The sequence below is a fragment of the Phaseolus vulgaris genome, chromosome 4, assembly GCF_051622355.1.
Source record: "Phaseolus vulgaris cultivar YP4 chromosome 4, ASM5162235v1, whole genome shotgun sequence".
Classification (NCBI taxonomy): Eukaryota; Viridiplantae; Streptophyta; class Magnoliopsida; order Fabales; family Fabaceae; genus Phaseolus; species Phaseolus vulgaris.
The window spans coordinates 37256924-37266727 of NC_143501.1; positions in this window are offsets into that span (position 1 = coordinate 37256924).

The window sequence follows — 9804 nt, forward strand, 5'->3', positions numbered from 1 at the left end:
CAGGCTGACGTGACAAAGTCGTGCCAACTTGGCACGACTTCTACATATGAAGTCATGCCAAGTTGGCACGACTTGCCCAAATTTGTAATTATTTTGAAAGCGACCCAATTTTGATAAAAACGAAAAAAAAGACCCCATGATGGTCAAAATCCCGGCCTTTCATGTATCTAAATATTAACCCTATTCCTACTTCGCTCTTGTGTGAAGAAAGAAAATCCTTATCTACAGAGTTAATAATTCAGGAAGGAAAAATTGTTTATGCTGACAATAAGACAAGAAATAAGACAAGAAATTGATCTTATTTAGTTGATGCAAAGTGCATTACTCAACTACGAAAGAGATGCTTTTTGCTTATAAAATAATATTATTTTATAAAACCACCATAATATAGTTAACACTATTCTTGGACTTTTTAAGTGAACATATAAGAAATAGGCTATACAAAATTAAGATATTTAAATTTGATGACTCTTAATTCTTGAGTCAAATCATTTATAAAAAAGCTTGACATTACCTTTATTTTATAATATTAAGATTTTAAGTTTGTTAATATTTTTTATATATATTATCCATTTTTCTCAATGTAGGACTTTAATTTCACACTTAAATCCTAATAATTGTATCATCTCTTAATATATATACTACAAAGATTGATAAAAAAAATACATTATATTCATTTTGTTTGGTTATATATATTACAATTTACTGATCCATCAAAACCTCAAACGTAACACAAAAATGAAGAAAAAAAATTCAATTTCAAGGAAGAAGAAATATATTACATTACTATGTTTCTCTCAAGTTTCACAGTGAACTCTTGATAATGTTAGAATGTATGGCTTTAAACTAGAAGGGGATGAATGGTTTAAAGAGGGTTTTCGCAAACTTTTAAGTCAAGAATGAAATTACATCGAGAAACACTTGAATCAGAATTCAGTTTGCCAAAACACAAAGCAAATAAGCACAGCACCAGAAAAACAATCGGTTGTTTATGCCAGTTCACAAATATAAAAACTGAATTTAAAGAGATTAAGGATAGAGAAAATGCACATAGAGAAACCACTGGGGAATCCACTAAGCAATCAACCCTAGATTACTTACAACACAACCAAAGAAGTGACCTTGATCCCCTCAAGACAAACACTTCCTTTGGTACAACACAACACCACTAAGAATGTTGATCTTGATCCCCTCAAGAACACACAACACTTCTCAGCAATACACACAAAGTTTCTTTCAAAAGTACAAAGGATTACACTTGTTACAGAACAAATCTGAAGTCAATACAAGATGAAAATCCTATCTCACACTCTTTGATCAATGCAATCTCTAAGCAATTCTCAACTTTTCAAAATCTCAAATCAGTTCAAAAACTCAAATCTATTTTTCTATATTTAAAACAAAGTTGTTTGTTGCATAATCTTAACAAACTATTAATTGCATTTAAAGATTGGTCAAAGCATTAATAACTGGAGCGTAAACAGTTAGAAAATCATTCAATGTTCAGTCAAAGCACAAAACAGTTTTTTGTTATGGTGCCAAAACAAACAATCGGTTGTTTCCACAAATCAATTGGTTGTTTTGGTTTGAAAGCAAGTCAACCATTAAAAACAGTTTTCAACCTTTCTAAAACCACCTAAGTATAAAACAATCGGTTGTTTCGACAAAACAACAGGTTGTTTTTCACTTAGTTTGAAAATCATTTTTCTTTTAAAAGGTTTGAGAATGCGTATGCTTTGGATTCAATCAAGAGTGGATATATACAATTTATCTACCCCAGATCCTATCCAAAGACAACTCAGCAACAACAAGCACATCCAGCCTTTCATCATCTTCAAAGGGTTTGGATTCTTCAAAGCTTGAACACACTTGGTTCAACAGATAAGTGTCATAATTCAATAATATTTCATATTAAAATATAGACACTTATGATTTTTTTTATTGATAAAATAACTATATAATTCAACCCCTAATTTAGGAATTTAATTTTTTTTACATATTTTGTGATTATAAGATGAATGGGAATTATTTATTCCCAAATTTGTGTTAATTTCAGGATTTTAAGGTAAAATGGAGATAAAAGAGATAAAGGAAAATGGACAAGATGAAAAGGGAACATTGGAAACTCGCCCAAGTGAGTTCACTCCAATGAAGTTGGGATTTTTCTTGTCACACTCGCTTAAGCGAGATGTTACTTAGCCCAAACCCAAATAGGTTAAATAGACGGTGTGAGGCATAACCCTAAACATCATTACGAGAATAGAGAGAGATATAAAATCCTAGAGGAGGCAGTCGTTAAGGAGAAACATCATAGATCTTCTTTTCTTTCTTTCCATGCTTGTAATGGCCAACATGAGTATATATTTTTTATACTTTAGAATGTGTCATTTTGAAATGCCACAATTATCCTTTAGAATGTGTCATTTTGAAATGTCGCAATTATCCTTTAGAACATGTCATTTTGAAATGTCACAATTATTCTTCAGAATAAATAGCCTGTGTTTTTCCCCTCTTTCTCTGCAAAACACAATTATCCTATAAAATAATAAAAAAGTAAGTTTTGGTTTCTTCCTTCTCTTTCAAGAAACACTCACCAAAACCTTATCGCTCTTCTCCCTTTCTCTCTGCAACAGACTTATGAAACCTCTCTTCACTAAACATTCACGAAACCCTACCTCTCTTCACTCTTGCCCTCACGAAATACAAATTGTAACGCGTTCACGCGTTACACTGTCTGCCAATATCCGTCATTGTCGTCTCCTCAGCCATCATTTGGTCAGGTTCGAAATCTACTCTGGATTGTTCCTAATTTGTCAAATCTATTGTGGTTCTTAATTTGTGAAATCTATTGTGTATGAGTATGATAATTGTGTGTTATTGTGTTTGCCATGTGTTGGTTGGTAACTTGCCCTGTGTTAACGCTTGAAGGCACAACTGTAGTGGTTCGACTCTAGGTATTGATAGTTTTCTTTTTTGTTTTGTATGTTTGTAAGATCTTAATGACCTTGGTTTTGAATTTAATGTGAGTTTAACGTTGGCTTCAGGGTGGAGACGAGGTTTATCGCAGGCATGGGAGCGAATTTGTGATATTAGTAAGGCTGAATTTGAAAAGGTCTATCAATGCCTTGGTGTTAGATTGGAGGCAATGGTAGGGTTGCTAGTTTCCTTTTTGACATATTGAGCTCACCTGTATTGCCTATTGAATTCCTTTTTACCTTCCATAGGGCATATTCTAAGATGTTTTGTTATTGTGTTACAAGAGCACTGCTACACTACCAATTGTATTCATGCTTATAATGTTTTGGATTTAACTTTTGTCTTTTGGCCAGATCTCCCATATTCTATTTATCAAGTCTGTTTTTTTGTCTGTTTTCTTCCTTTTTTTCTATTCCAGTTGGGTTCTCAAATTAACCTAAGAAAAGTGATTTTTTTTTCTAACTTAGATTCTGCATAATAACTTTAGTTTTCTGTTGCAGTTTTATTCACAACTAAGATTGAAATTAGGACTTTTTATGAAACATAACTTCTCTGCATTTTTTAATCATTTACAATACATTTGTAGCCAAATTTAACAATGATGCAACATAAAAGGCTCTGTTTTTAGGCTAATTATGTGCTGATGTGCAATAAGTGTAACAATAAGTAGATTGAGTTAGTGGATTTCTTTTTGTAATAACTTTATGTGTTTATTTAATTCAATATCTGTTATATTCGACTGTGTACTGAATGATAATATATTTGGTTATAGGGAGAGAGCTACTTTAACGATTTAATCCCTCCAACTTTGGATAAATTGGATAAATTAGGGTTGTTCCAAGAAGATGACAGTACTCGTGTGATTTTTGTTGAGGGTGTAAATATACCAATTATTGTTATGAAAAGATATGGTGGCTACAACTATTCTTCAACTGATATAGCATCCCTCTGGTTAGTTTACACTTTCAGTTTTTTAATAAATAAACTCATACCGAGTTACTAACTCACTTTAGTGGTTAAAATTTGTTATTGATTGTCCATCAGAAGCTACTACAAATAGCTTCTAGATATGTTACATATTAGACATGGAGAAAAAATGTTTAATCCACAATTTTGTATGAGGCTATACACTTTTATTTTCATATAAACTTTGTGTCTGTATCAATTGTACATAATATGAATGTTGATCACAAAAATTTTTTACTTCAGAAGTTAAACTATTATTTGAGCTACTTTCATCATGTAGGTACCATCTAAATGTGGAAAAACTTGAGTGGAATATATATGTTACTGATGTTGGACAGTGACAACCCTTTGATATGCTTTTTTAAGGTATATCTTAGTTCATTTTTTGTGTGGTTTGTGTTGGCTACCATCTTTTTTGTTGTAAACCAAAACTCTTTGGTATGATTTTTCTAGTTGAATTGCCCTTTGTTATTGATGAGTGTTTTGTATTGCTGATAGGCTACATTATCCTCGACTAGTTATTATGTCCCAATATTTTTCTTGCTCATTTCATATTTTTCAATTTTTTAAAAGAGAAAAGTCATGTACCCATAACATGTTTCTGGGGCTAATGTGCATTATTCTAAAAACACTTCCATCATTTTTTTCAATTTTTCAAAAGAGAAAACTCATGGACCATGACATAACTTCACGTTTTTTCTGATGAGGAAAAAAATGTCTGATATCCCCAATTTTTTAAGGCATTTAGACGTGAAGGATGGCTGCCAAAGGATGAAAATGAGTTCTCCAAATGTACTCATGTTGGCTTTGGTCTTGTTCTTGGGGAAAATGGAAAACGATTTCGAAGTCGCAGCAGTGATACTATTCGATTGGTAGAGTTGCTTGATGAGGCCAAAAAACGTTGTAAAGCATCCTTTCTTGAACGTAGATAGGGAGTTTGTCAATGTAAAACATTTTAATTAGTTTTCATACAAGTATATGTTGTTTTAACATTATGGATAATGACAATACCAAACTATTTTCTTATTGTTCTAAGTAATCATTATTGTTCCTATTGTTGAACAAAATGCTTTGATGTCTCCAAATCCTAAGAGGAAAGCTTGAAGACATTGTTGTTGAGTGTGTGTGTTGTCTAGTTGTTTGAAACTTGTCAATTCACTCCTTAAGATGATCTAAGTTCATTTGAATCTTTAACCTTTTGAAAAGATGATTTTTCTAAAATGTTGTTGAAATTTCAACATGTTTTTTGAAACAACAGGTTGTTTTACTTTAGCAATTTTTGAAAAGGTTTTGAAAAGCTTGACTTTGTTGTCAAGTCATTTCAACCTATTGTTTCGACAAAACAATCGATTGTTTTTTTGAAAACCTTAACAAAATTATGTTAAGTGGTTTTAATATGTTTTAAATGATCCTAACTACCTTGGCTCCTTATTAAATGTTCTTGACCCCTTGGTTGATCTATATAAAGGTGGTTTTACGCTCCTAATCTTGGAGTAAGAGAAATAGTTTATCAAAATAGTTTTTCCAAGATTTGAAAGAGCTTTGGATCATTCTTAAGTGTGTGGAATAGGATTGGGTTGTAATTCTGAACTTTAAGCTTTGTAATACCCAGGTGTATTCTATTCTCTTCTTCCTTGATTACTGTATTTCTGTAATTGTGTTGCCAAGGAGTGTTGTGTGTTCTTGAGGTGTTCAAGATCAACATTCTTGGTGTGGTTTGCCAAAGATAGTGTGTTTCTTGAGGGGTTCAAGGTCACTACTTTGGTGTGTGGTGTTTGTAATCTAGTTTTGATTGCATAGTGGTTTACCCAGTGATTTCTGTGGACTGGATGTAGCTCTTGGTGTAAGAGTGAACTAGTATAAATTGCTTGTGTGCTTATCTCTTACCCTTAACTCTTTAAATTCTATTTTTAAGTTGTTTAAGTTCTAACTGGTATAAACAACCGATTGTTTCGAAGAAACAACCTATTATTCTTCTGATATCATCTTAAAACAATTTTGGGTCTTTGTTTCCTTGATTCTTTTCTCTGTAATTCAACATTGAATTTCATTATACCATCAAAGTTTGCAAAAATCTCTTATAAACAATTCACCCCTCTTGTTTAAGGCCATATATTCTAACACCTATGTGAAACAAATACTGGAGCTTGATATTTGCAAGGATACCATAGTGGGTGATGAAATGCAGAGAGGTGTATTAGGTGGCCAAAAGAAGTGTGTTACCATAGGTTAGAAGGACTAAAATCTCAAAAAAAAATAAAAAATCAACCATTACTGAGAACATCAAAGTTTATTTGTATTTGCTCCTAATGTTTTCAAGTCCAACTGTCTCTACAATCATGTTTTGGAACGTAGCTACAAGTTGCCTATAGAAATTCTCAACCACACCCTTTTTTATGATTAAGAGAATGTGACCACGTGGACTTTGCTAACCAAACTCTTGTTTAATTGTTCAAGAGAATTGTTTATTCAATTTACTTTTTATTTTATCTTTTTGATATATACTTATATTGTTATATATCATTAAAACGTTTTTAGTTTTGAATGATTACTTTTAAAAATATATTATTTAATTACAACTCATTATGTGTAGAATGGTATATCCTGAATTTATATAGATAAATAGATTATGCCAATATAAAGAAAGAACAAATTTAATGCTTAATTCTCTAAAATATAATGATCTCTTACAATGAAATGACTTCAATTTTATTACACAGGAGACATGATTTTTGGGCCCACAAAAACGTTATTAATGGATGAAATATTCAACGGGTCTTGATAGTTCCATAACTTATCAGATTGTTTTATCAGATTGTGAAGTGCTTGCAGCAGATTATGCACCTTACTGAAGCACCTATCTGAATGTCCCTTCTCCAACCTGCTGATTTCTTGTAAAAAGTGTGTTCATCACATAATCACCTTATTAATTAGATACTTTCACATACCTTACGTATTAATTAGTTACCATAATGTATAGTGTAAAAGCTTTGTGCCCATAATGGATCTTTTTAAAGCATGTAGGAACAAGGAGTGACTATTGATTAAGAGGAACTCCTTCCAACCTAGTTCTAATATGTGATTGAACATTCTAGTTTTCTACAGAAGTATGGAAAGATAGATGTAGTTATGTCCAACGTCGCTGCAAATGCTTCTCTTGATTCCATCTTGCAAACGAAAGACATTGCCCTTAACAAGCTATGGGAGATATATGTCAAAGCCACTAGACTTCTTTTGAAGGTAATTAACTCTGAAATTAGCACTTTATGTCAAAGCCACTTTGAGATAAATGTCAAAGCCACAAAACTTCTTTTGAAGCTATGGTGTGTTATCCACTTTATGATTCATGCATGATGTTGTGCTTCACTTGCATAAGGGTTCTTTTGTTGTTATCATTTCTTCAATTGTTGATTATAACCCACCACCTTCTTTGGCTATGTATGGGGTGACCAAAACCGCCCTTCTTGGACCAAAGCTATGGTGTGAGAGCTAAAAATTCTATACCTTCTATGTCATTTATAGTTCTTATTAATCCCAAATTATTTATTATTTATTTTAGTAATCAGATGTTGAAAGTGGTGCTCCATCACCTAATCAAGTAATAGAATAGTGTTGGAACCAAAGATCATTAAGGAAGAAGGAAGAAGGGAAAGCAAAACTGTTTAACGATATGGGATGAACATGTTAAAATAGTTGTAATAATTTGAATGTTATGATATTTAATATTTTATGATTTCTTTACTTTTGAACAATTATGTATCAACTTTGTTTTAATTTCCAATGCAATGAATGAATGCTTATAACTTTCTATAGTATTTAATTTTATTAGTACTTAGTTTTTTTATTATGAAAAAAATATTATAATTAAATATTTTTAGTATTTAATTATGTAAACGAGATTATAAAAATTGGCAGTTGAATTCCATTTATTTAGTATTCAAATTATGTCAGTTGGAACCAATGTATTATTTTTACAATTTTATTATAATACTGGCAGATAAAAGCGTCACATTATACCTTATATAATGGCGTTTAAATGTGTCGTATTTTGCACTGAAATCATTTTCAATGAATTAAATTGCGACAGTTATGACTGACACTACTTACATATAAAACCGACACTTTAAACAAAGTGTTAAAATGGCGGCACTAGTGCAAAATGTAGAAACAACTATTGTTTATTAAGTGTGGGTGTCACTGGTGCAGAAACATAAAACAAGTGCGGCTATTTCGAATTTATAAATGCGGCTTTATAGCCGCATTTGATTAACACGCACTTGTAAATCAAGAAATACAAATGCGGCTATATAGCCGCATTTATAAATACCATTTACAAGTGCGACTATTTGTTTTAGCCGCACTTGTATATGCCAAATCATTAAAAAAAAAATTAAAATTTTAAAACATCATCAATCTTGTGTGAAGGCAACGTTGATGAAGAGTCACGGGAGCACCAACAACGGCGGCGGCAGCAGAAGCGGCGGCGGACAGGGAAGCAGCGACGGAGCAAACCAAAAAACCCACAAGAACCCACAAAGACAATGAAAGAGTACTAAACAATGTAAGAAACCAAACAATGTAAGAAAAACGAATAAGCCAACGAAACTATGCTTCGAGACCACCAATGCAAGGAAAAAAACATATATAAGAAAAACGAAAACATCTATGCATATATTTGTGAAGATGAAGAGGAAGAAAGAGAGCTCAAGAAACTTACATTGACACAAATGGAATGCAGATGCAGCAGAAGGAGACGAACTTAGAGTGCGAATGCGAAACGAGGGCAAAGACGAGAAAGAAAGTATGAAATTGTGTGTGGCGCGCTTCAAAATTTAGGGTAAAAAAGGATTTATGAATGCGGTTAAAGGTAAAACCGCATTCGTAAATCAAAACGTTTTGATTTACAAGTGCAACTATACAAATAGCCGCATTCGTAAATCAAGCGCTTTGATTTACAAGTGCGGCTATACAAATAGCTGCATTCGTAAATCAAGCGCTTTGATTTACAAGTGCGGCTATACAAATAGCTGCATTCGTAAATCAAGCGCTTTGATTTACAAGTGCGGCTATATAAATAGCCGCATTCGTAAATCAAAACTCTTTGATTTACGAATGCGGCTATACAAATAGCCGCATTCGTAAATCAAAATAATTTCAAAAATGCCACTGCGTTTTTTACGAAAGCGGGTAGCGCAAAAGCCGCACTAAATAAAGAGTATCCTTTTCTTCTTTTTGCACTAGTGTGTTGCGGCAGGTAGCGTAAGACCACCACATTAAACTTTGTGGCGGCTAATTCAGCCGCCAATATTATGGACTTAATCCCAAAAGAGAAATCTTTCACTAATACTCTTTCTGGGTTTTCGGCAGAACAACTCCAAGAAATTACACAAATGCAATAGGTTTTCTCATGAACTTTAATACTCCAGTAAATTCCAATTTCACAAAAACCATGAAGTAAATTATTTAAGAACTATACTTCAAAAGAACCAATTGATTGATTTCGATACAACTGATTCATGTGTTGTCAAAGAACTTGTTGTTACTGCAAAGTTTCCCAAAGAATGGAAAACTCCTAAAGACTTAACACTTGAGAATGTAATTGGCAACATTGAAAAAGGGATCTCTACCAGAAAATATTTGAATAATTTCTGCGAAACAATGACATTTGTTTCACAAGTGGAGCCTAAAAATCTGAACGAAGCTCTACAAGACAACAACTGGATTTTGGCAATGTAGAAAGAGTTGAATTAGTTTTAAAGGAATGAAGTATGGTCTCTAGTTCCAGGAACATCCGAGATGAATGTCATAGGGACTAAGTGGGTGCATAGAAACAAGATGGATGAGCATGGGATAATCACAAGG